At 44.6% G+C, this 27,054-nt stretch overlaps 1 protein-coding gene and 1 long non-coding RNA gene across 2 annotated transcripts in view; one reads left to right on the top strand and one right to left on the bottom strand.

The window, feature by feature from the left end:
• The window catches only part of GHR (growth hormone receptor), a 172,836-nt gene extending 169,955 nt beyond the window's left edge, over positions 1 to 2,881 (bottom strand). Inside the window, exon 1 of the mRNA XM_063128110.1 lies at positions 2,737 to 2,881. The gene's annotated coding sequence lies outside the window, so the exon portion shown is untranslated. The remainder of the gene's footprint in view (positions 1 to 2,736) is intronic.
• Positions 2,882 to 2,887: 6 nt separating this feature from the next.
• Positions 2,888 to 26,711, top strand: LOC134399977 (uncharacterized). Its single transcript, XR_010025556.1, has 4 exons — positions 2,888 to 3,108; positions 11,185 to 11,367; positions 22,977 to 23,163; positions 25,894 to 26,711. It is a non-coding gene; the product is annotated as an uncharacterized LOC134399977 (long non-coding RNA).
• The last annotated feature ends 343 nt before the right edge of the window (positions 26,712 to 27,054 follow it).

A 27,054-nucleotide genomic window follows, 5' to 3' on the forward strand; every position in this document is an offset into this window, starting at 1 on the left:
AAACAAAAAAGGATACATATAGGAAGTGGAAGGAAGGCCAGGCTACAAAAGAAGAGTACAGACAGGTAGCACAGAAATGCTGAAATGACGTCAGGAAGGCTAAAGCTGAGAATGAGCTGAGATTAGTGAGGGATGCTAAAAGCAATAAAAAGGCTTTCTTCAGATACATGAATAGTAAAAGACAGAGGAAAGAAATGGTGGTTCAACTGCTTAATGAGTATGGCAAATTGATAACAGATGACAAAGAAAAGGCCCATAGAACAACTATTAGGTGGATTCACAGTTGGCTACAGAATGGGACTCAAAGAGTGCTTATCAACGGTACCTTCTCAAACTGGGGGGAGGTAATGAGTGGGGTACTGCAGGGCTCAGTCCTGGGCCCAGTGCTCTTCAACATTTTTATTAATGATTTGGACAAGGTGGTGCAGGGAACGCTTATCAAATTTGCAGATGACACAAAATTGAACAGGATAGCTAATACCCTGGAAGACAGAAACAAACTTTTATTTATGTATTTATTTATTGCATTTCTATACTGCCCAATAGCTGAAGCTCTCTGGGCAGTTTACAAATTTGACTTCAAAGTAATTTTGATAAGCTGGAATGCTGGACTGAAAACAACAGAATGAAATTTAATAGGGATAAATGCTAAGTTCTACATCTAGGAAAAAGAAACCAAATGAACTGTTACAAGATGGGAGATACTTGGCTCAGCAATACTACAAACGAGAAAGATCTCGGAATTGTTGCAGATCGCAAACTGAATATGAGCCGGTAGAGTGATGTGGCTGCAAAAAAAAAGCAAATGCTATTTTGGGCTCCATTTATAGAAGTATAGCTTCCAAATCATGCGAAGTACTGGTTCCCTTCTATTCGGCCCTGGTTAGGCCTCATCTAGAGTATTGTGTCCAGTTCTGGGCACCACACTTCAAGAAGGATGCAGACAAGCAGGAGCCTGCTCAGAGGACGGCAACGAGGATGATCAGGGGTCTGGAAACAACGCCCTATGAAGAGAGACTGAAAGAACTGGCATGTTTAGCCTGGAGAAGAGAAGATTGAGGGGAGACATGATAGCACTCTTCAAATACTTAAAAGGTTGTCACACAGAGGAGGGCCAGGATCTCTTCTCAATCCTCCCAGAGTGCGGGACATGGAATAATGGGCTCAAGTTAAAGGAAGCCAGATTCCGGCTGGACATCAGGAAAAACATCCTGACTGTTAGAGCAGTATGACAATGGAACCAATGACTCCTGCAGGGGGTTGGACTCAATTGCCTTATAGGCCCCTTCCAACTCTACTATTCTATGATTCTAAGTCCCACTGAAACTCAATGCCGCTCGTTTCTGAGTGCATATGAGTGTGCTGCAAGACTGCAATCCTATGCACTCTTCCTTTGTAGAAAGTCCCACTTAACACAGCGGAGCTTAATTCCAAGTAAACATAGATAGGATTAGGCGCTGCATGTGATCTTGATTCACTCTGGGAAGATACAAAGGATCTCTTCTGTGAGGCTGTGTGTTCCATGGAGAAGAGAAAAAGGAGTCTGCGGAATGTAGAATTTGGAGAAAAGTGAGTGAAGCAAGAATTAATATTAAGTTGCTGAAGGGACACCACTGCATATCATAAAATCCGTCAATCCAGAGTAACAGGTGAAGAGAGCCAGTTTGTCAAAAGTTGCTCCAAATTTAAACACAGTGAAAAAAAATCATTTTAGCCATGCAATTGAGACTAGCAAATACCTTTATTTCCCCTCAGTAACCCTCCTCCTGGCCTTACAGCCTCTCAGCCCCAATCCCATAAACACAACAAATCAAATCCATCCATCTGGAAAACGAAAACGAAAACAACAACAAAACAACAACATGTTAAAGACGAACACATTTCTTATGGCATAATGTTCTGAGGGCTAGAATGAACTAGCATATTTTCTCTTGTGCCCTGAGAAAATATGCTATTCTTTAAGGTGCCGCCACACTTTTCGTGGTTTCATCTACTCCTCAGGAAATCCATGAGAAACATTCATTCCACTGAACAAACAGCATCAGCCTTTCCTCCAAGGTGTCAAAGCTTGAATAGCCCGCCTCATTCTTTCCTTTTAAGTTTGCTGGTGTGTGTGTGTGTGTGTTTTGCTACAATAAAACAAACAAGCCATCCCAGCAGCGGAGACCCCCCACCCCCGAATATCTTCCAACAAGAGCTGGTTTTTTTCCTTTCCTACCCTTTTCCTCACCCCAACTTCCCATGGCCCGAGGAAGCGAATCCTGCCCATACCTTAACTGGTTCTCCAAAACTTCCTCGAAGTTTGCAACCAACAGGCGGTTACTGTTCACCATTGTACCTGATACAGAGGAAAGCCAATGTAATGCGCACACACACACACACACCTAGATCTATAGATAGTTGAACAGCAGCCGCCTGTTGCTTGCAAACTTCTAGCAAGTTATCCTTCTCGCCCCGTCTTCAAGAAAATCTTGTCCCAAATGTACTAGGCGCAGGGGAAGGCATGAAAAGCAGAGGTCCCCCAAACAGCTGGAAAACCGAATAGAGGGCGTATGTATCCCCCTCCCCTCCCCATGCTCCCAAGCCTTTGCCAGGCTTCCACGGCGTGGCTCCGATTTCCACTTCCCTCTAGGGGGAAAACAACCGTGCCCTATGGAAGGGAGGGCAGCCCCCCCCCACTCCCCCCCACACGCACTCCTGCCCGTCAAGAAAAAAAAGGTGCCCAGCGCGTCCTACCTGCGTTTCCAGGGGGGAGGAGCGGGACTCGTTCCCTGTCGTCTTCTGGGACGCCGCGCTCTCGCCGCGGTGCATGGAGCGCTGGGACGAAACAAAACAAACAAGGCAGCCAGCGACGCCCCTGGCTGCGCCCCCCGGGCTGCTTGGCCGCTGGGACCTTACTTGTCGCAGCCACAACACCGCCACCACCCGCCGCCGCCGCCGCCGCCGCCTCCACCACCTCCTCGTCGCCCTCGTCTTCTAGCCATGGCTGCGCAGCTGCTGCCTGCGCCCTAGTCGGGAGTTCGAAAGCGTCAGTCGGTCTCCTGGAAAGAGTGGCGGGGAGAGGCAGGCTGCGCGCTCGAAGGAGCGGGGAGAGGCGGCTTTCCAGGGGTGAGGGGGGGGGGTCTTGCCTTCACTTTCCTGGCGGCGGGGAGGAGGGAGGAGACGGGGTGGAGGGGGCGGGGGGGGAGGCTGGCTGGCCGGCCGTGGCCCGAGGCGGGGAGATGGTTGGGAGGCGGTCACTTCATTCTTGGGAGCTTTGATTGCGGCCCAGCCTATGAGGAGTTGCGAAGTGGTGCGTGTCACTTTTTGCCTGGATATTTGGTGTTCAGTATTTTCTCGCGGGCTTTCTTTTGGGGGCGCTCCACCTAGAGAGAAAACTTTGGGACTGCAGGACTGCCTTCCCAAACGGATCCCGCGAAGGGGTCTCTCAGCGGTAGCCAATCACTTTCTTTAAAAGACGGGGGTTGTGCGGTGGAGAGGAAACATTATGTATTTATTTCTATTGATATTCTGCCCAAGGACGGCTCACCAAAAGCTCTGATCTCTTTACATTTCCTTTCAGCCACCCATATAACATATTCTTCTTCTTCTTCTTCTTCTTCTTCTTCTTCTTCTTCTTCTTCTTCTTCTTCTTCTTCTTCTTCTTCTTCTTCTTCTTCTTCTTCTTCTTCTTCTTCTTCTGCGCAATAGCTGAAGCTTTCTAGGTGATTGACAACAATTCATATGGAAAAGCATACAAACCACAACATTATACAACATTACAGGATACAACATGATAATAAAACATAGGGCCTGTTCAGACGGCATGGTTAGGCAGTCAACCCTTTTGCAGCAAATGGTGCAGAAGCGTGTTTAAACTGTGGTTATGTATCTATCATGGTAGGGAATAGTTCACATGACACACTAAGTCATGGTTCACATGACACACTAATGTTTCACTCAAAATGCTTAACCACCATAGCTTAGCATGTCACCTGAACGAGGTCATAATCTAAAAAAAAATGTTAAAAGTACAAAATTTAAACAGCTAAAAAAACAATTTCAACAAACAATTTCAGTAATACACCTGTTCCAAGGCAGCTGACATGAGCGCCCCTTCCTATGCCATCGAATTCATGGGAGAAGAGGACAATGTTAGGCTGCCATTGAAAAGATGACAGTGTTGTGGCCAGGCAGGCCTCAGTGGGGGGACTCATTCCATATTCAGGGAGCCACCACTGAGAAAGCCCTCTCCCTGGTTGCCCCCCTCTGAGCCTCCCTCAGAAGAGGCACTCGATGGAAGACCCCAGGTGTTGATAATGGTGTTTGGGCAGGAGAGGCATTCCATCAGGTATTGCAGTCACAAACTGTGTAAGGCTTCATAGGTTAAAACCAGCAGCTTGAATTGGACTCGGAAACATACAGGAAACCAATTCAAGCAGTTGGCCTGCTCAGCTAATATTTATTTTTAAACAAGGAAGTCTGCTCCATCAAATGAGCTAGGACTCTTATCTATGCATATTTAGTTGCAGAAAAGGGCAACTAAAGCCATCAAGGAGCTGGAGCAACTCTCCTATGAAGGTTTACAACATCTGGGATGTTTAGCTTAGAAAAAAGGCAAGTAAGAGAAGACATGATAGAGGTGTAAAGAATTATCCACAAAAGTGGATAAGGAGACATTTTTGTCCCTCTTAATACTGGAACTTGGGATCAATCGATGAAGCTGATTGGTGGGAGATTCAGGACAGATAAAAGGCAGTAATTCACTTCCACAAAATGTAGTTATTGGAACCAATTTGGATGGCTTTAAAATGGGATTGGATCAATTTCTGGAGGAGAAGGCTATCAATGGCTTCTAGCCTTGATGGCTATGTGCTACCTCCAGTATCAGAATCAGTATGCCTATAACAGAATGCTGGACTAGATGGAGCCAGCATGGTTCTTATTATATATGAAAGCCCTCTGGCTTCGCCTCAGGCTGTATGCGATTGGGGGCGTGGATCAGATTCAGACCTTAAACTGCATCATAAAACTGCAGTGTATTGAGTAGATCGTTTGGAAGGAAAGTTGCAGAGGGTCACCTCTTAATGTTTAGAGTAGGGGTAGGCAACCTGGTGCCCTCCAGATGTTTGGGACTACAAGTCCCATAATCCTTGACAATCATTCACAATGGCTGAGACTTATGGGAGATGACATGTAAAACATCTGGAGGGCATCAGGTTTAGAGCAAGGAGGGTAGAAGATGGACCTGCAACATCTGCCGGCTGCAGGCATCTCCCAGGGCATTACACCTCCATTCTTTCCCCTACCCCCACCTCCCACCACACCGAGGTCAATTTTCTGTAACAGGAGAAGCAGTCTCTGGATGTTTTGCTTTGTTTTTGCATACTATAGATAAGGAGTAGAAAGCTCTAAGTGTTTTGGCCCACAACCCCCATCAGCCCCAGTCAACATGGCCTGTGGACAGGGTCAATGGAGCTTCCTCTCCTTTATCCTTGCAGGCTTTTAAGAAGGCCTTGAAAACATTTTATTTTACCATGGCCTTCTCATGATGAGAAGGCCACAGTAGAATACTGTTATGACTGTTATTGCCATTGGTTTTTCTTGCTGGTTTTATTGTTGGCCTTTATTGTTTTTTAATTGCTAATTTATTGTGTTTATGTTTTTATTGCTTTTAATATTTTAACTGTTTTTTATGTATTTTATTCTTGTAAGCTGTCTTGTGAGGGCCTCTGCCCTGAAAGGCAACCAAGAAAAGTTTTAAATAAATAGACCCCATGTAATTTTTTGGTCCCAACATGCCACAAGTATTTGAGCTGAAATATTTACAGGGGGGGGGGGAATTAAAGAAGACTTAATGTGATTTAGATTTTATATAACTTAGACATTTTTATTAGAATACTTGTGAAAATTTAAAAGCAAAAGCAATAGTATGTAGCTCCCTTACATTGTTAAAATTTTGGGAGGTGGGGAGGAAACAAAGGTTGACACACTAATACATTTTAGCAATCCAAAGAACTGTGCAGGATATGCAGACAACCATGCATGTATGGATTTGAAACTGCCTAATATTGTATTTGGCATCCATTCATTATTACTAATGAACTTGTGAAATTGAACATTTTCTGTGAAAAAATAAAGCACTGGAAAAACTTTTCACCCTGCATCACTGCAACACAGGGCTGGCCCTACCCATAGACAGAGTGAAGCAGTCACCTCAGGCGGCAAATGACAGGAGGCGGCAGCCAGGTGTTGGAGGAGCTGTGCACCATGCAACCTGTCCTTCACCCCCTAAGTAAGCTTGTTGTCTTTAGGTGAAATGGAGGACATGGTCCCATCATCACAGTTGAAGACAGTCCAGTTGGACCTGTGAGGAACCGTGACCAGTAACGAGCGTGCGATAAAACACTCGTCTGATGATGCGCTGCACATCACCTTCCGGCTATAGCACTGCCTTGTTTTCCCACCACTTCTTCCACCTTTTCTCTTACCAGAAAAAAAATTCTGTTAAGGAAGAAGAGAAAGCGTAGCTGCAGGACAATGCCTTTTGATTGAGAGCCACAGGAACCCTCTGCATGGAAACACATTTCCTCCCAACCAAGTGTGCACAAGGTAGTAGTCTGAAATAAGTAACTAGCTTCTAAGAAGCTTCTGCAGAAGGGAAATAGTCCTGATAGAGGTGTAAATCCAGTACCTATAGATAAGCAGGGCTTCAATATGGCACACTTTTACTAATGAGTAAGCCCCATTGAATTCACTAGGACTAATTCTGAGGAAATGCAGTGAGGTGTGGATTGCGTACGTCCACCCATTTTTGAGCATAGCAGTCTTTTACACAGCTATTTGAGAATATAAAACACACCAGTGTAAAACAGGAGTTAAACATGGATTTGTGGATCTATAAACTATTAGACATTTGCTGATGGAAGTGACAAAAATGCCAACAAGAGTTGCCCAACAGTCCTGCATACATTTCATGTTTCACTCTTTTGTTTTTTTTAATGCCCATTTTAGCTTGCTTGCTAATCTATTTTCTCTTGTACCAAGGTCTTGTTTATTCTGGCTAGAAAGATGCTTCAATGTAGAACAAAGTTCGATGCCTAGCTAGACAGAGCAGCATCTGGCAATCGAGGAAAATCCTGTTTCAGAGCTGCATCGCACCTACTTTTTTTTTCTTGATATGCATCCGCAATTTCCACCTCCATTTCATTAGCGCATCAAGCACTGGTCACTTTCACATGCATGTGTTGTTGCGCTATTTGGCCTTGTTTACTTTTCCCCTGTGCTGGTTCGTGCTTCCTTGTATTGTTGCCCCCACCCCGCCCCTTCTGTTTTCCCCTCCAGTTCATTGGTTCTTGTGGTTGATGGACATTCTGATGGAAGTGGGCACCTTCCTCCCACTCTGGTTTTGTTGTCTAAAGTTTAGCGATTTAGTGTGTCATTGGCTGGGCACCTCGTACAGCAGGTGAAAAGAAGAGGGTGTCAGGTATAGGTACAAAGCCGGCCTTGTACCTAGTGAGATTTATTAGGAAATAGTTTCAGAATGTCAGATGTTCTCTGCAAGCTTATCTCTGTAAGAAGTTCCCATGGGAGTAGCTTGTTCACTCCCTGTCTCAGTTTTAAGCTGCTGGTTCTCTGGGAACATCAGAGTGTTTTGGAAAAGGTGGAGGCTGCTCTTTGAAGTGAGTTGTAACTTCTCGCTCTCTTGGCACGTGGACATGGGTTACAACTCAGAGGACTTGCCTGTCAAGTAGCTTTGAATAGGCCTTAAATGGTGGTGCAAAGCTGAAAAAGCTTTGCTAGGTTTCAGAGCTTGTTCCCTATGGTATTCACACGTGCTGGCAAGCTGACACGAAACACTCACATCAGTGAGACTTCTTTTATTGATGAAATCACACGATAGACAAGCTTAATGGTTATAGAGTCTCCAAGACCCACTTAAAGCTGAACAATAGTTAGAAAGCTTTAAGCTCTTTTTTCTGAAACAATCCTTTGGCAAACACTTGGAGAAGGGGTGTGAATAGGGTATGCCGGTAACCGCTTTGAGCTTCTCCAGACGCCGCATATGCTGGCATCTCAAAAAAAAAGGAAAAAAGTCTAATTTCCTAAAACAAAGTCCCAGGAAAGTTTGCTCTGAGCCACCAGAGCCAGGAAAAGAAATCCGTCATGCACTTATCAATCTCAGCCTACCACTACTGAGCTGACCCTGTTACCACAACTTCAGGAAAAGTTAAACTTCAAGCCCCAGAGCCCCATCTTTCTGCTAAGGACTAAGAACTCCCTGCCACCTGAGTCTGGACACAAGTACAGAATCTAGAGCATATGCAAGTCCAAGTCTATGAAAAGCCTAATTACTTTTCATAGCACAGTTCTTAGATATTTAAAGTCTAAATAGCAAAGCGTCCATGTGCAGAATGCTTTCAAAGTCCCAAGCAGAGATAGAATCTAAACAAGAAGGAGGTCAAGCGTTGCGTCAAGAGATGAAACCTAGCAAAGCTTTTTCAGCTTTGCACCAGCATTTAAGGCCTATTCAAAGCTACTTGACAGGCAAGTCCTCTGACTTGTAACCCATGCCCACATGGCAAGAGAGCGAGATGTTACAACTCAGTTCAAAGAGCAGCTCCACCTTTTCCAAAACACTCTGAAGTTCCTAGAGAACCAGCAGCTTCAAAACCAAGACAGGGAGTGAACAAGCTACTCCCATTAGAACTTACAGAGATAAGTTTGTAGAGACATCTGACATTCTCAAACTATTTCCTAATAAATCTATTCACTAGGTACAAGGCCGGCCTTGTACCTATAACTGACAGAGAGAAGTTGAAAGGGGTGGATGATAGATCAATGAGAGTGGGGTTGGAGCAGCAAAAGTCCATTCAACCAACTCAGCGTGCTGGGGGAGAACTGCTCCCACCCTCTTCTTTTGTCAGCAAGACTGCCCTTCAACGCACACTCCCCCAAGAAAGGACTTTCTGCGATATAGCGCAAGGACGGCAATACACAGGGATGAAAGGGCGGTTTTATGCCACGTGGAGAAAAAATATTGCACTTTCCCTGCCCCGAAAAACACATAAAATGGAGGGGAAGAGGCAAGATGACTGCAGGACAGAAATGACATCGTGTGAAGGTCGCAGGGCAAAACGCTAAACAAGGCCGGATGACAGTGCAATAAAATGCTGGTGTGATGGAGCTCCCAGTACCAAATTCTAGTATAAACAGTAATGCCAGAGACAGTGGGCTTGTAAGTCTACTGTGAAAAACAGCAACAAATTTTAGGGGATGTTTTCCCATGTCCAGGAAAATTTGAAATTTATTCTTTTAAAAATGAGATGGTAAATGAAAGCTCATGCGTTCATTATTCTGTGCCCAGAAAGCCAAAGAGCAGAAGGGGACTTCTCAGTGGAGGTGCCCATACTTCGGAGCACCCTCTCCAGGGATGTTGGTCCAGCTGATTCTCTTGTACGTTTTAGGAGGACTATTTAAGGACTATTTAGGTAGGCGTTTGTTTGGGTGGGTTGGGGAGACTGACGTTTGAGTTGGACATGCATATTTGTGTCTGAGAAATAGTAGTTTTGGTAATTCTATGTCATTTGATCCAATACTGGTGATAAACCATCCTAGGGGCTTGACTGAGCCACATAAATAAATAAATAAAAAATGATGGAAATTCCTTGCCCTTTTGTTTTAGGTTTTCCTAAATTAAGGCACAATTCTATGCATGTTTAGACAGAAAAAAGTTCTACAACTCCCAGCATTCCCCAGGCTGGCTGGGGAGTTGCAGGATATTTTTTCCTGCCTAAACATGCATAGGATTCTGCCCTCGTTTTACAAAATGGTGTTTAACAATCTGTGCAGAAAGCATGTTGAAACCTTATTGTGAATGAACAATAACCTTTTAAAAACAGGGTTAGGAAAAGAATGAATCAAGTCTGTGGTTTCCAAGGGGTTAATTTCCACCTTCTCCTTGCTAAAACCTTTCTCCTAAAAGTTTCTTATCCATTGCAAGGTGAAGATATAAAACAGTAACTTTTCTTGAACTTCGTTCTGCCACACATTGATTAGGAAATAAAATGCCCTTGGAATTATCTTGCTTTGGCAGACTTTAGATTTATATATGAAATGCACATCCTGACCACATTTTAACTAGCTGTACGTGCTGGTGAATGTACAATGTGTATGTATACTTTTTTTAAAAAAAAGAAGAAGGAAGAAAAACATGATTGGGAATGTACAAAAGCTGTTATTGTCATGAGATTCTGAACTGTTTCCTTCAAGCCCTGAGTACTATAGATAAAACAAAGGAGAAACAATAAACAAAGAGGAACCACCACCATTTTTTAAAAAGAAGTACATTGCTGAGGACCATCATGCATACACAAATTTGCAAGGATAGGGATGGAGCTGGGGTGGGGGCGTGGGGAGGAAGTTTTAACATTTGTTTTCCTCACTGTAATTAATCCAGAACACCAATACCTGATTTCTTTGGATTAGAAGAATCATTTGGCCATAGTTTAGGTCACTAGGGGCAATCTAATCCTATGCAGGGTTTACAAAGAGATTAAAAAGAGTGGAAGAGAGCAAGGTTGAATAAATAGCCATTTAGTGTGTGTGTGTGTTGGGGGGGAAGACATATTGTAAAACAATCTGGCAAATTCTTTTCCTATTTTATTCTTTGAACAGTGTTTATAAGAGGTGCTTAATTTTTAATGGAAATTAATATGAAGCTGAACATTTAATTGATTAATCTGTTAATCTGTTTAAACAGTTGTAATTTACTAAAAATAATCTGCCACCAATAAATTGCTGAACAGATTTAAATTTGTTAAAATCTTTTTTAATATAAGTAATTATAAAAACAAGTACTTATAAAAACAAGCAGCACTGGGCCAAGTAGGTGTCATTTGGTAGTGGCTCTTGGCTCCGGTGTCAGTGGGGCCGTGAATCCGCTCTAGGTTTCAGTCAGTACCTTGGATAGCTCCTTTAGCGTTCTGACCAAAACCCAGAGCGGATTCACTGCCCCACTGACATCAAAGCCACCAGCCACCACTGGTGTCACTTCTGTCTTCATTAACCCTAAAGCCTCTGGGATTTTATTGATTGATTGATTGATTGATTGACTGCATTTGTATACTGCCCCATAGCTGAAGCGCTCTGGGTGGTTCACATAAGATAAAAACACTTAAAAACAATATATTGATGTACACCTAGGACAGGGAGAAAGAATGATTGGCCTTAAGAAAGATGAAGACAGCAGTGGCTGGAGCTGCTTCATCCGGTGCTTCCCTTGATCATGCCGGGCCGCAGGACTATTCGGTCGCTGGAGCTGCCTTGCTTCCAGGGTCACCGCCTGTTCCCTTAGCTGCTTCCTGCTGCCTTCTCTTAATTGCCCAGGTAAGGTTTACACAAAGGTAAGAAAAGAAGAAGAAGTTAGGGTCAGCTGCACGCTGCACATTGAACACAGCACGTAGTTTAGTCCTTATCTAGGAGTTCCTTCAAGACAACAGTCCAGGGAGTTTGGATAAGAGAAAAGAAACAGCTGGCGTGGTCTCTCTTCCTGTTCAGACAAGCACCTTTGCCTCCCGTTGACTGCATCTGTAGTCTCCCTTTCCTCTTTGGCATCACCGCTTTCCTGTTCCCTTTTTGGTTCCAGCCCCTCTTTGGGAAGTTCTCCAGCTACCCAGGCAGAAGTGCCCAGGAATCCACAGCTGCGTTGGACCTCATCAGTAGTAATAACGCAGGAAAGGCCTCTGAGCCTGCACGGTATACTTTTCAGCTTTAAAATGCTGACTACATAAACAATGACGCAGGGATGGAAACAACCACGAAGAAAGCCTGTTCCACAGCATCACGGCAGATGTAGCAGCTGAGGAGAGAGCACTTGAAAAGCTGGCCTGCATAGGCTCCCAGCCGGTGGCAAGCTGGTTTATGGGCCGGATTCGTGTGGGCAAAGGAATATTTGCAGTGGAATGTCAAGAACTCAGTCATGCACTTAGAGATCATTTAGCAAATGTCAGGCTCCCAGGCACAGCAGAGTCAAGTGAGATGAGAGCAAGTGCATAGTGAAAATGTCCAAATAGTAAGCTGCTGTTGGCCTGGATCAAACCAGTCACTGTGATGTGTGTTACACGCACACATCACAGAGTTCCTTTCCTGTGGGCTCTTCTAGGGGCTGTCTTCACAGGACAAGGTTTACGCTGCCTCCCTCTTCAACCCTGCACTTTCCCTCTCCCAGGGTGGCATTGGGTAATCTTGATGCCGAGGAGGGAGTGTGGGGTTTATTTATTTATTTATTACATTTTTATACCGCCCAATGGCCGAAGCTGTCTGGGCGGTTCACAAAAATTAAAACCATTATAAAACAACCAGCGGGTTAAAAGCACAAATACAAAATACAGTATAAAGCACAACCAGGATAAAACCAAGCAGAACAGTAAAATTTAAATTTAAGAAAATTAAATGTTAAAATACTGAGAGAATAAAAAGGTCTTCAGCTGGCGACGAATAGAGTACAGTGTGGGCGCCAGGCAGACCTCTCTGGGGAGCGCATTCCACAACCAGGGCGCCACAGCGGAGAAAGCCCTCCTCCTAGTAGCCACCTGCCTCACTTCCTTTGGGTTTCTGGGCAATCATCCAGAGCTGCCCCTGCCCTCTTCCTGGTGGAAGGTGACCAATCGTTGGTCGCTTTCCACCAGGCTCCGCCCCAGGGTTGACCCTGGATTGGCCCTGGAGCGACGTGACATGGCGGAAGCCCCATATTGACATCACTTCCTTTGAAAAAGCCAGGGTAAATCCACAACTTTTTCATAGCATAGCATTGCGGGATGTTGCGTCGTCTAACCAATATGGTGCAGATCCACAGCAATCACAGGCCTTTCCCTGCATATAAGACCCCTGGTCAGTAAAGGCAACTTCTTCCTGCTATACAAAACTTTCAAATGTATTAATGGCAACCTCTTCATTTTTACTCTCTTGTTGCTTGGAGGGTGGCAACAAGACAGAGGGCCTTCTCAGTGGTGACCCACCAGTTATAGAATGATCTCCCTGACTAGGCCTGCTTGGCAGCAACATTGTTATCTTTTCAGCGTCAGTTTAAAAGTGCCCTCTTCTTTCAAGCATTTGCCTGCATACAATGAGTTTGAAATTAGGCCTTCGATTGTCTTTGGCTAATGGTTTAACAAATTGGTTTTAGGTATATTTTCTTTGTCTTTGTGTTGTCTGTTAATATGGTTTTATGTAAATGTCTCTCTTTTTGTACTTTGTATAATGTGTTTTAATGGATTTTAATTTTTTGTGAGCCGCCCAGAGTTTCAGCTATGGGGCAGTGTAGAAATGTAATAAATGAAAGAATGAATGAATGATTAATACCCAGACTCCGATGGCTACTAGCGGCCTTGTTCCCAATGGGCAGGGACCCAGCCGAAGACAACTAGAGACACGTTTGCCCAAAGCCTGCTCCCCTACAGTCCCTTTGCCAAACCACTTCTCTCCCAACCAGACTGATTGTCTGATACTGGAACCTGGTTGGCAGGAAAAAATGACTATCTGCGAGAGATAAACTGACAGTCAGTTCGGACGACATGATAACCAATGGTGGGTTAAATAGTCAGTGGTGGGTTAAATAGTCAACGGATGGTTATTGTGTCCTATGTAGGGACTTTTTCACACCATAGTTGGTTATTTGTCCGAAATAACTAACACAAGTAACCAACGCTGTGAAGAGTTGATTATTTGAACAACCGTCGGTTGTCAGGCACCGTTGACTATTTCATCACACAGTTGATTATTTCCGGTGACTACAGAGTCCCCTGGCAAGAGTGACCAAAGCGGCAGCAGCTGTGTTCCAGCCGGCATAACTCACAATGGCTGATGGGATTCCAGTGGGAGGACTGAAGGGGGAGACACCGTTGACTAATAGTCAAATCGAAGCTAGTCTTAATCCATACCACGGTTGATAATAATCATGGCATATGGGGAGTACCTCCTCGATAATCAACTGTGGAGTTAACTATGAACCCACCATGGACTATTGTGTTGTCCGAACACAGCCAGTGAGATGGTGTTCGACACCCTTTACCTGAACATTCATTTTGGGGCTTTAATTTGCATCAGGTCACATCTCTGAAAGCAATACAGCTCCAGCCACTGAATACACCTTCAGCAATGGAAGCTGGTGGTTCTGATATTGGTGGGGCTCTGAATCCATTTATGGTTTCAGTCAGGAAAAGCCAGAACTCTAAAAGACTGTTCCAAGGTGCTGAACCTACGTATATCGGGGATAGGTTTCAGCACCTTGGAGAGCTCCTTTAGCGTTTTGGCAGGTTCTGAGGGCATGTCTACACCACGGGAGGGGTGGATCTCACGATATGCTGATCACGAGATCCTCCCCCTGGGTTCACACACGGCGTGCGATGTCCAGAGAGGAAGGAGGATGTTGCACCTGCCATTTTTTTTTAAGAAGGCAGGAGCTGGAGCGCAGGTGCGCTCCAGTGAAAAAGTAAGTGTTCTTTTTTAAAAAAGCCCCAACCCCCAGGATATCGCCTAGTGTAGACATGCCCTGACTGAAACCTGGAAATAATTCACAGCTCCATTGAAATCGGAGCCACCAGCCTCCACTGGCCCAATGCTACACTTAACAACACTGGGCCATTTAAAAAATGTTACTTAAAAAAAAAAAAGGTGGGGGAGACCCAGCAGGTCTAGTCGGTCATCCAGGGATTTTTCTCACTAAGCTGGGTATAATTGTCAGGCCTGTCCTAAAGAGGGGATTGGTGGTTCTCACCAAATTACAATTCCCAAAAGTTTTTTGGGGGAAACTGTGACAGTTAAAGTGGTATAAACCAATATAGATTTGTGTAGGGATGCTCTTTGTATGTCTTAGGAAGCATCTCACCTTGAGAGTTTATCCAAATTCTTCCTTTGTCATATTAGCCGGCTGTTGCAAGACTAGCAACAAGATTAAAATCTGCCTCAAAAAGGAAGGCCAGTTTTGGCATGGAGAAGCAAATGGTCACAGGAACTGTGCTTACATTTTGAAGTGGTACAATCCAAAAATATCACCTCATCTGTGATATTGGTTTCTGAGCTACACCTGCCTTTTTCCCTGGGATCGTCCCGGGATCATCCCTGTGCATCCAAATGACACACAGGGGATCCTGGGAGCAGACAGGGACAATCCCACCATTTTCCTGGGATAATCCGTAGGTGTAGAAAGGGCCACAGTTAGAAATACTCATGAATAGTCATCTTGAGAATGCCACATCAGCAGCAGCAGCATTTTGTAACCCACCCACATTGGTGTCTGCTTCTTTTTGTGTTATTTTCTCCACATTAAACTTGACATTCAGAGACAATACTTTTAGTCGGTCTCAAGGTCTGGAACTAACTAGTAGTACTTCTCCTTTACAAGTAATAGTGTACAAGACTATTTTGATAAAAACATCTTGTAGCAAAATCACTCTAGTAGTGACTCACCATCCTTGCCTTCTTGTGTAAGAAGCAATAAATAAATAGACAGATTGTTATGAAGCCACTTGAGCTGTACAGTTTTCAAGAGTGGAAGATGTAAAAGTTGGAAGACATCTGTAGCTTGGATATCCAACATAACTGTGTATCAAACACAGACTATGGTTGAGGAGGAATTTTGCTGGATGATGATGATGATGATGATGATGATGATGATGATGATGATGATGATGATGATGATAATCTGCCTTTCCCCCAATACTGGGACTCAAGGCAGCTTTACAAATTAAAATATGAACAGTTAAAAGAGAGAGAGAGAGAGAGAGAGAGAGATACAAAAATAAATAAATAAACATATTACAATATTAAAACATTTGAAAACATTTAAAATACACACACACACACACACACACACACACACACACACACACATATTCTAATATATAAACAACATAAACAGAGGTCCAGACTACTCCCCAAAGGCCAGCCAGTACAAGAAAGCTTTAGCCTGCCTCCCAGCCTACCTAAGAACCTAAGAAGAGCCATGCTGCATCAGATCGAGAGTCCATCTTGTCCAGCCCTCTGTTCACACAGTGGTCATTCACCTGCCAACCAGGGACCAACAAAGCAGGACATGGTGTAACAGCACACAGGCTTACTGCCTAGATACAAGAGGTAGCACATAACCGTCAGGGCTAGTAACCATTGATAGCCTTCTCCTCCAGGAATTTATCCAACCCCCTTTAAAGCCATAAAGTACATAACTTCCCTTAATGCACGCTGCTCTGTACACATGATTTGATTGGAGAACACGCATCACCTTACCCTTGCTTACATTGAACCGCATCTGCCATTTGGATGCCCGCTCTCCCAGCTTGGAGAGATCCCTTTGGAGCTCTTCACAATCCCTTTGCCTTCTGTTCTTCAACCAATTACTGATCCATAAGACGACCTCTCCTCTTACTCCATGACTGCTATGTCTGCTCAGGAGTCTTTGGTGAAGGACTTTATCAAAAGCCTTTTGGAAGTCCAAGTAAACAATGTCCACCAGATCTCCCCTGTCTACATGTTTGTTGACACTCTCAAAGAATTCTAGAAGATTAGTGCGACAAGACTTGCCTTTGCAGGAGCAATGTTGATTCTTCTTCAGCAGGACAAAGCCTTTGTTTCAGCAGAAACAAAGCCCTATGAAGAGAGACTGAAAGAACTGGGCATGTTTAGCCTGGAGAAGAGAAGATTGAGGGGAGACATGATAGCACTCTTCAAATACTTAAAAGGTTGTCACACAGAGGAGGGCCAGGATCTCTTCTCGATCCTCCCAGAGTGCAGGACACGGAATAACAGGCTCAAGTTAAAGGGAGCCAGATTCCGGCTGGACATCAGGAAAAACTTCCTGACTGTTAGAGCAGTATGACAATGGAACCAATGACTCCTGCAGGGGGTTGGACTCAATTGCCTTATAGGCCCCTTTCAACTCTACTATTCTATGATTCTAAGTCCCACTGAAACTCAATGCCGCTCGTTTCTGAGTGCATATGAGTGTGCTGCAAGACTGCAATCCTATGCACTCTTCCTTTGTAGAAAGTCCCACTTAACACAGCGGAGCTTAATTCCAAGTAAACATAGATAGGATTAGGCGTTGCATGTGATCTTGATTCACTCTGGGAAGATACAAAGGATCTCTTCTGTGAGGCTGTGTGTTCCATGGAGAAGAGAAAAAGGAGTCTGCGGAATGTAGAATTTGGAGAAAAGTGATTGAAGCAAGAATTAATATTAAGTTGCTGAAGGGACACCACTGCATTTGCAATGTTGATTCTTCTTCAGCAGGACAAAGCCTTTGTTTCAGCAGAAACAAAGCCCTATGAAGAGAGACTGAAAGAACTGGGCATGTTTAGCCTGGAGAAGAGAAGATTGAGGGGAGACATGATAGCACTCTTCAAATACTTAAAAGGTTGTCACACAGAGGAGGGCCAGGATCTCTTCTCGATCCTCCCAGAGTGCAGGACACGGAATAACGGGCTCAAGTTAAAGGAAGCCAGATTCCGGCTGGACATCAGGAAAAACTTCCTAACTGTTAGAGCAGTGCGACAGTGGAATCAGTTACCTAGGGAGGTTGTGGGCTCTCCCCACTAGAGGCCTTCAAGAGGCAGCTGGACAGCTATCTGTCAGGGATGCTTTAGGGTGGATTCCTGCATTGAGCAGGGGGTTAGACTCGATGGCCTTGTAGGCCCCTTCCAACTCTGCTATTCTATGATTCTATGATTCTAGGACGAGCCCTTCTATATGCTTACTAATTTTGCCTTTACTAATGCTTTCAACCAATTTACGTGGAACAGATGTCAAGCTAACTGGCCTGTAATTTCCCAGATCCCCCCTGGATCCCTTCTTAAAAATTGGTGTTACATTGGCCACCTTCCAGTCCGCTTGGCCAGCCACTTGCTCTGGCAGCTGGCTGGCCACTTACTCCTGCCTTATTCCCCAGCCACCTGTGGGGCTCCTGTGAGTTATTGTGAGAGTCTGGCCTTAGTCAACCTCTCATGGAGTTCGCAAGACCTCACCCAATATTGGGGCACAGAGCTGGAGCAGCAGCCACGCTAGCAGGAAAGAGGGACCGGCAGGAGCAAATGCCACCGCTCGCCCTGCCCTGCCAGGAGGGCCGCCATGGCTTCAGCCACCCACCCAGCCTATCTGATTCCTCACTTGCTCAATCAGCCAGCTAGCCATGTGCTTCTGCCTGCCCACTCCCTCCTGCCTGTAGCCCCAGTCACCTGCAGGGCTCTTAAGCTACCATGAGAGGGCAGAAGGTGGGATCAGCAGCTATGGCTGCAGGAGCAAGTGACCAGCTGAGCTGGCTGGGTAAGTAAGTCAGAGGGAGGTCAGCCAAGCAGGGAGGGTGGAGGGTACAGACAAGTGGCGCAGAAGTGCCGAAATGGCGTCAGGAAGGCTAAAGCTCAGAATGACCTGAGATTAGCGAGGGATGCTAAAAGCAATAAAAAGGCTTTCTTCAGATACGTGAGTAGTAAAAGACAGAGGAAAGAAATGGTGGTTCAACTGCTTAATGAGGATGGCAAATTGATAACAGACGACAAACAAAAGGCTGAAGTGCTCAATTCCTACTTTGCCTCGGTCTTCTCCCAAAAGCGGATCTATGACCCCCCTGGAAAAAGTGAAGCAGAAGTTGAGGGGGCAGGATTGCAGTTTGAGATTGATAAACAAATGGTCAAAGAACACCTAATTTCCTTGAATGAGTTCAAATCTCCAGGGCCCGATGAACTGCATCCAAGAGTAATGAAGGAGCTAGCGGAAGAACTCTCAGAACCTTTGTCTATTATCTTTGCAAAATCATGGAAGACGGGTGAGGTGCCGGATGACTGGAGGAGGGCTAACGTTGTCCCTATCTTCAAAAAGGGCAAAAAGGAGGAACCTGGGAACTACAGACCAGTCAGTCTGACATCCATCCCTGGGAAAATTCTGGAGCAGATTATAAAGAAGTCAATCTGTAAACACCTTGAAATCAATGCAGTGATTACTAGAAGCCAACATGGATTTGTCAGGAACAAATCCTGTCAGACTAATTTGATCTCATTTTTTGATAGGATAACCTCCCTTGTGGACAGTGGGAATGCTGTGGACGTCATATATCTTGACTTCAGCAAAGCTTTTGACAAAGTACCACATGACATTCTGATTAACAAACTAGCTAAAAGTGGGCTAGATGGAACAACGATTAGGTGGATCCACAGTTGGCTACAGAATCGGACTCAAAGAGTACTTATCAATGGAACCTTCTCAAACTGGGGAGAGGCAACGAGTGGGGTGCCGCAGGGCTCAGTCCTGGGCCCAGTGCTCTTCAACATTTTTATTAATGATTTAGACGAGGAGGTGCAGGGAACGCTGATCAAATTTGCAGATGACATCAAATTGGGTGGGATAGCTAATACCCTGGAAGACAGAAACAAACTTCAAAGTGATCTTGATAGGCTGGAGTGCTGGGCTGAAAACAACAGAATGAAATTTAATAGGGATAAATGCCAAGTTCTACATTTAGGGAATAGAAACCAAATGCACAGTTACAAGATGGGGGACACTTGGCTCAGCAATACTACAAACGAGAAAGATCTTGGAATTGTTGTAGATCACAAGCTGAATATGAGCCAACAGTGCGATATGGCTGCAAGAAAGGCAAATGCTATTTTGGGCTGCATTAATAGAAGTATAGCTTCCAAATCACGTGAGGTACTGGTTCCTCTCTATTCGGCCCTGGTTAGGCCTCATCTAGAGTATTGCGTCCATTTCTGGGCTCCACAATTCAAGAAGGACGCAGACAAGCTGGAGCGTGTTCAGAAGAGGGCAACGAGGATGATCAGAGGTCTAGAAACAAAGCCCTATGAAGAGAGACTGAAAGAACTGGGCATGTTTAGCCTGGAGAAGAGAAGATTGAGGGGAGACATGATAGCACTCTTCAAATACTTAAAAGGTTGTCACACAGAGGAGGGCCAGGATCTCTTCTCGATCCTCCCAGAGTGCAGGACACGGAATAACGGGCTCAAGTTAAAGGAAGCCAGATTCCGGCTGGACATCAGGAAAAACTTCCTGACTGTTAGAGCAGTGCGACAATGGAATCAGCTACCTAGGGAGGTTGTGGGCTCTCCCACACTAGAGGCATTCAAGAGGCAGCTGGACAACCATCTGTCAGGGATGCTTTAGGGTGGATTCCTGCATTGAGCAGGGGGTTGGACTCGATGGCCTTGTAGGCCCCTTCCAACTCTGCTATTCTATGATTCTATGATTCTATGAGGGTATGCAGGAGTGTGGGCGATGGTGGCTGGGAGAGTGGGCAGTGAGAACAGCGGGTGAGGAAGTAGGCTGGTCAGCTGGGTGGGTGGTGGCACTGCCAGCTGAGGTCCCAAGAGACCTTTGGCCGGGCCTGTATCAGACTGTCGGAATAATAGCAGAATGGGACTGAGGGAATCTCCTCAACCCCGTACAAAACACCATCAAATGATTTCAGTGATCCTCATGGATTTAGGGATGGGAGAACCAGGGATACTTGAATTCACTGAGATTCTCCAAGTATCGCCTCAAAGCTTGCTTTGCCTTCCTCCTGTTTTCGTTTGGGATCTGTTTTTCTTTTCATTCCGACAGGGAAAAGGACGCATTTCTGGGTGCGCTTTTCAAACATGCGCACTTCCCCCCCCCTTCCCCATGGACTAAAGCGCAGAAATGTGTGGGCACACGTCTGTGTTTTTAAGGCACATTTTATAGTGTGCATTTTTCGGACACAATTGCAAGTCCGTGAATGCGCACGCTTTTGCGGAACAACACACTCCTGCTTGCATTCACATCCGGGGGTTGTGAATGGGACAAGTTCTGATGATTTGCAAACTGCATGGGGCCCGCCTTGATGAGCTCCGCCCCCTGGCAGCACTCCTAGTGGCCACATATACCACTGTGTGCACATTCGGCTGGTGTGTGAAGCATTTCTACACGTGAGTTCAAGTATACATGCAGAGACCCTCCATAACAGGTGGAAATCAACAGGACATACTTCTGAGTAGACATATAGCACATATAGCACATTATGCGGTTTGTCCTGTTGCCACACCAGGAGCTATTTTTAATCTGTACCCTGCAACTGATCCACAGTCATAGGGATTTATGGCCTTGTTTCCTGTAAATTCTCCATGGAAATGATTTTTTCTTCTTCATTTCCCCCCTCCCCACCTCTTTCAAACTAAAATGTTGATTTTTTTCTCAGGGAACAGACACCGCCAAGCAAATTTAAAGCAAATTTTCCAACTGCACAAATTCCCTGTCAGACACCACCCCCACCCGCCACCATCCAAGCCAACCACATTATTGTTCTTTCATGACTGGACAGATGATCACCAACACTAGTAGCACCTTAAACTTAAAGACAGATTGACAGGGCCATATGGATACCCAGGAAGGATGACAGACCAAGAGACGTACACCACTGGTTGTCACCTACAGCCCCCAATTGAAACCACTGCAACGGCTCATTAGTGAACTCCGACCCATCATCAGCACAGACACTTCTCTCTCACAGGCCTTGGGAGGCAGACCTGTCCTGGCCTACCGACAACTTCCCAACCTGAAGCAGATGCTAAACAGCAATAGTACACAGGACAGACACAGACAGAGGGACCAGACCATGCAATAGACCCAATTGCCAATTCTGTTCCCCCATCTATTCAGGCAACACTGTTGCAGGACCCAACATCAGTCACACAACCAAGGGCTCTTTCATTTTTTAAAAAATGTCACCCTGGAACGCCCCTCTACTCCCAAGACAACTCGCTGGCATGTAGCCCCTGAAGGGCGATCCCTGAAGTGGAAAACTCCATGATCATCCCTCCCCACTCCCCAAAGGGCTGCAGGTGTAGATGAGCCCCAAGTCAAATTCATCCACTGGTCTGGAATAAGTAGAACCAAGCCAAGCATTAGGGCTCAGTAGCTGAAGGAACAAAGCAAGAGGTCTGGCAAAAGATGACAGGAGTTTAGCAGACTCAGAGGTAGCATTGTCTACTGTTCTTTACCCCTTAGCAAAAGCCCTGGACATGGAGCAAGCAGAACTTGTATTGAATCCTGGGCTTGTCTTCCATATTACTTTACGCACCGCTTCTGACTTGGCCCTCTTCCCCATCACCTGAAGTGAGAGCCCAGCTGAGGATCTCTAGAAGCCTTGTGAGGAACTTGAGGCATGTCCTCACGTAGCACATGCTTTGCATGCAGATTTTTCTAGGATCGATCTCTCCAGCATTTTCAGTTACAAAGCAACTGTACCGCTTCAGCGAGAACAAGGGGATCATTTTCCTCCACCAAATCTGAGATAATTGGCCAAGCAATTACTTGGTTCTTGCTCACTGTTCAAATACGTCTTTGACCATAACAAAGGATTCCAGTCAATGTCTAGAATGCTTCAAGGTAAAAACAGCTTTGCTATTTCCTAAACAATTGAACATTATTGGCTGCCCATTTTCTCTAATATCCAAGGGACTGCAAGAGTTAGAGCCTCAGAAGAAAGAAAGAAAGAAAGAAAGAAAGAAAGAAAGAAAGAAAGAAAGAAAGAAAGAAAGCTGAGCCAGTTAATGTCCTAAACAGTCACTTGATGACATGGCCAAAATCCACCTATCTAGACAACCTAACTGGGATGCTTTTGGCCGCCTGGGCATGAAACATGAGCACTGAACACATATGCTTATTCCCTTTCTTCCTTTCTCCTTCTGCAAGCTGCTGCACTATCTTCTTTCCAATGTGGTCCAAAGTTTCTGCAGACACCTCTCTTGGCACCCACCAAAGTCCCTCCCCCACCTGATGTTTATTTTATTTCTTTTTTTAAAAAAAAAACTTACTTTTTAAATTGTGAGGTTAGCATGCTATAAAGTGAGGTGCTGCATTCCAGCACCATCTTTATTTGGGATTAAAAGAGTGATTTTGTGTTTTGCTGCTCAAAACCCACTGCTGCCACATACTTAGGGTTCTTGAGCAAGTTACTTTTGTTTTATTCTCACCAGGTTGCCTCAGGGAGTGTTTTGTGACCAACCTTAGCCACCATGGCAGCCATTTTGTGAGCACACCTACAGCGTTCTGTCAAAACTCCAAATGTGCCTGCTGACCCCCAAAGGATGGAGACCTCTGCTCTACCTCCTCCTCCTCCTCCTCCTCCTTCACCACCACCACAATACAGAAGAAACATGCACTGTGACTATGTACCTACAAGTAGCTCCAGATGACCCAAATGAGACAAACTACATCATGCCCTCGTTGTTCAGCAGTCTAAGATCTGTCCTTCTCTAGGAAAAATGTACTCTAAGATTCCTGCTATGAACCCAACTTTTTGCCTGGCTTTGAACCGAATTCTAATCAGGAGCTATTCTGAATACTGCCCCTTGACCATTCCCTACTATTTGCTATCCATAGTTGTGCCAAGTGACCAACAGGGTGAATGATTAGCTTGGTATGATTCCATAGAAAACCAGTTGTTTCAATGACAAATGAAAACACTAATTCAACAAAAGGTTTCAACAAGGGCTTAAGTTCCTCTGGGACAAAATCTGAGACTCAGGCCTTAGCTAGACCTAAGGTTTATCCTGGGGTCGTCCTGGGGTCGTCTCTGCCTGCTCCCAGGATCCCCTGCGTATCATTTACATGAACAGGGATGACCCCAGGACAATCCCGGGATAAACCTTAGGTCTAGCTAAGGCTTGAGTTTTCAACTGTATGATTGAAGTCTCCCTCTACCATACACATAATGCAAATAGCAAGCACAGGGGGGCTGATCTGGATTAGGACCACAGTGGAGGGCAAAAGGTTAAAGCCTCCTGTTATGAACTAGGAGGGGGAATCACTGTTCCTATTGGTAGCCCCCTTTTTGCACAAATTGACGCGTACAATAGCTCGACGTTTTGGGCCCTTAGGTCCTTCATCAGGAGCTGTACCATCTTCAAAGTTGGTTTATATAACAAATGCTGAATCTCCTTCCCTGTATCGTTCTCAGAGGCAGCCATTTGTTATATAAACGAACTTTGACAACGGTACAGCTCCTGATGAAGGACCTAAGGGCCCAAAACATCGAGCTATTGTATGCGTCAATTTGTCTTTTTTAAATCTATAAATTTTTTATTGAGGAAATTACCATTAAATATTTCTAATTTTATTCAACACCAGAGTACACATCTCTCTTTTTCTTCAACTGTCATTGGTGTTTTTGTCCCCTTGTCCACTTCCGCCTACCTATCCCACCCCAGGGTCCCAGTCTGGATTGGACCTCTGCGCCGACAATTTACTTTCAAAATGCCATTCCTGCCATTGTGTGAATGACATCACATCAAGTTTGCCCCTTAGTGTTTCTGGTTTCTGGTTTGTTTTGTTTCTGTTCTTCTCTTTTGGATGCTTTATAAATTCTTTTTCCAGTATTGTTTTTACTCCTGTGTTAATACTATGGTATTTTTTTTATCATTATTTTGAAATCTTATTGTTTTAACATCATCATGTGAGCTGCTTTGGATCCTATACATCTTTAAGAAAAACAGGTTGTAATTTCAAAAATTACACATAAAAATGAAATGTCTGCTAATGTGTAATACCTGAAAGCTGGCACACTAATATTTATAACATATGAATCCTGCCTTTCCTCCAAGGAACTTAAGGTGGTATAAATTATTTTTCCACCATTTAATCCTCACAATAACCTTGTCAGGTAGGATAGGCTGAGAGTTGGTGGCTGCCTCAAGCTCACCTAGTGAGCTTTGTAGGCATGTGGATATTTGAACTTGGGTCTCCCTGGCCTTAGTCCAATGCTCTAACCACTATACCACACCAGCTAACTGGACTTTCAGCATTATGCAGAGTCAGTCACAGTGTAGGCTCTTTCCATGACAGGGGTAAGTGCTCCGGTGCCCTCCAGATGTTTTCAGCTATAACTGTCATCAACCACTAAACACCTGAAGTTGAAGAGCAACAGCATTGGAGGACTATTGCCTTCACATCCCACTTGTTGCCTTTCTTGAGGGTCCCAGTTGGCTAATGTGGGAATATGGATGCTTGGCTAAATGGATTTTTGGTCTAATCCATCAAGACTCTTCTTAAGTTACTATGTTCTCATTTAGAAAGAGTCACTTTTTCTATCATGGCTATGGTTGTGGGTGTACCTCCATTCAGTCCTGCTTGGTGCTCCTCATAAACAAAGAGACAAATAGCATTTAACTTCTAATTTTAAACATAATCATGGTTTTGGAACTGCAGTATTCCTATTTCTCAATGCCAGCTCTATGAAACACCCTGCATTTTTCTCCCAGCTCTGATTTTCTTCTCCTCCTCCTCCTCCCCAGCCTTTATGTGTTGGCATACTAACACTGTGGCAAGAAGCTCACATCTGCATCAGTTTCCAATGGATAGAAGTTAATGTCTACCAGATCACATCTTTTCGAGGTTTCCTAGTTTTTCTACACATTGACAATATTATCCCCAATATAGCAGCTAACAGAAGAACAAGAGTAGGAGTTGTATGAGTTTGAGTGTTTAAGTGGCAAAGGAAGAGTCTAAGCATTTATTTTATGATAAAACATAGCAGGTTTACGAGAGAGAGAGAGAGAGAGAGAGAGAGAGAGAGAGAGAGAGAGAGAGAGAGAGCACTTTATTGTATGTCAGGTATTAGCAGCATATACAAATGGGGTGTGTGTGAGTGCATGTATTGAACCTCCTCCAGCTCGTATACCACTAAACCCCTGAAGCATGAATTTATCTGTTTACTATGCTCATCATCTAAGGCCCTCTTCCAGGTTCCTCCTCCGAGGGAAGCTCAGAAAGTGACAACAAAGGAGAGGGCCTTATCAATGGTGGCCACCAAATTATGGAACCATCTCCCCAACAATCTATTCAGAATCTGTTGGGAACACACCAATCTTTGCTGCTGTCCTTTTTGTTTTGCAGCAGGTGCTTCATACCCTACATCACGATGGTAGCTTGCAGGTGGAAAGAAGTGTTGGCCTCCTTTCTGACACTGCAGTGCCACCGCTGAAGATGGCCAGAAGGTAGTACTGCAGCTTCCAGCTCAGGATGAATCTGGTTGAGCAAGGTGCCAATAGAGCCCCATCTAGCTCAATAAAGATGTCAACATTGGGTTTGGCTCCTCAGTATGACATTGCTCGGTAAAGAGTATTGTGAAATGCCTCCTTTCCTCTAGTCTTGATTTGCTGCTTGGTATGTCTGGGCTTAGATCAGATCATGTCTTCCTGCAGGAAATGGTTGGGCTTAAACACAAAACTGCATCATGTCTCAGTTTAAGATAGGGAGCTTCAATAACACCACTGCTATTTTCTATGTTAGCGTTTTTGAGTATTTTAAGAGAAAGAGAGAGTGAAGGAGAGAAAGGCCTTAGCTAGACCTAAGGTTTATCCCGGGATCGTCCTGGGATCATCCCTGTTCATGTAAATGACACACAGGGGATCCAGGGAGCAGGCAGGGACAACCCCGGAACGATCCCGGGATAACCCTTAGGTCTAGCTAAGGTCAAAGATAAGGGAAGGGTGTGGTCACAAAAACTTTCATCAGGTGAAAGTAGCCTGTCTGTGGAAGGAATCTTAAGGGCACAGTAACGACCCTTCCTATGTGGCTCCGTGATTCTGAAATTCCATCCCCAGAGAGGCTCTCCTGCTGATGCCAGGCAAATATCCTTTTATTTTATTTTTATCCCTAGATCTTTTAAACGATGCCATGGTTCTAAGTGCTTTAGGGTGTTTTTTTTTTAAAAAAAATTAATCTGCTCCCTTCTCTTAATTGTTCTGTTTTGATCTTCATCATCAGTGCATTGGATTTTTGCTGCATTTTATTGTTATGCAATTTTAATTTTAATTTATTGTTTTACTCTGTAAGATATCCAGAGAACTTTCTGTTATGGGGTAGCCTATCAATAAATAATTGGAGTCCCTGTTTTGAAATGATCAGTCCCTACTTAGTAGATGAATCCCACCCCACAGAATCATTATTAATTGTTAATACCCTTCTGTTTTCTCCATCAGTCAAGCGTAAGATTCTAAGTTAGTTAGGTTTTCTTTTTTAAACGTTAAAAGTACCCGGGGATATGCACAAGGC

Source organism: Elgaria multicarinata, chromosome 6 (genome assembly GCF_023053635.1).
Source record: "Elgaria multicarinata webbii isolate HBS135686 ecotype San Diego chromosome 6, rElgMul1.1.pri, whole genome shotgun sequence".
NCBI lineage: Eukaryota > Metazoa > Chordata > Lepidosauria > Squamata > Anguidae > Elgaria > Elgaria multicarinata.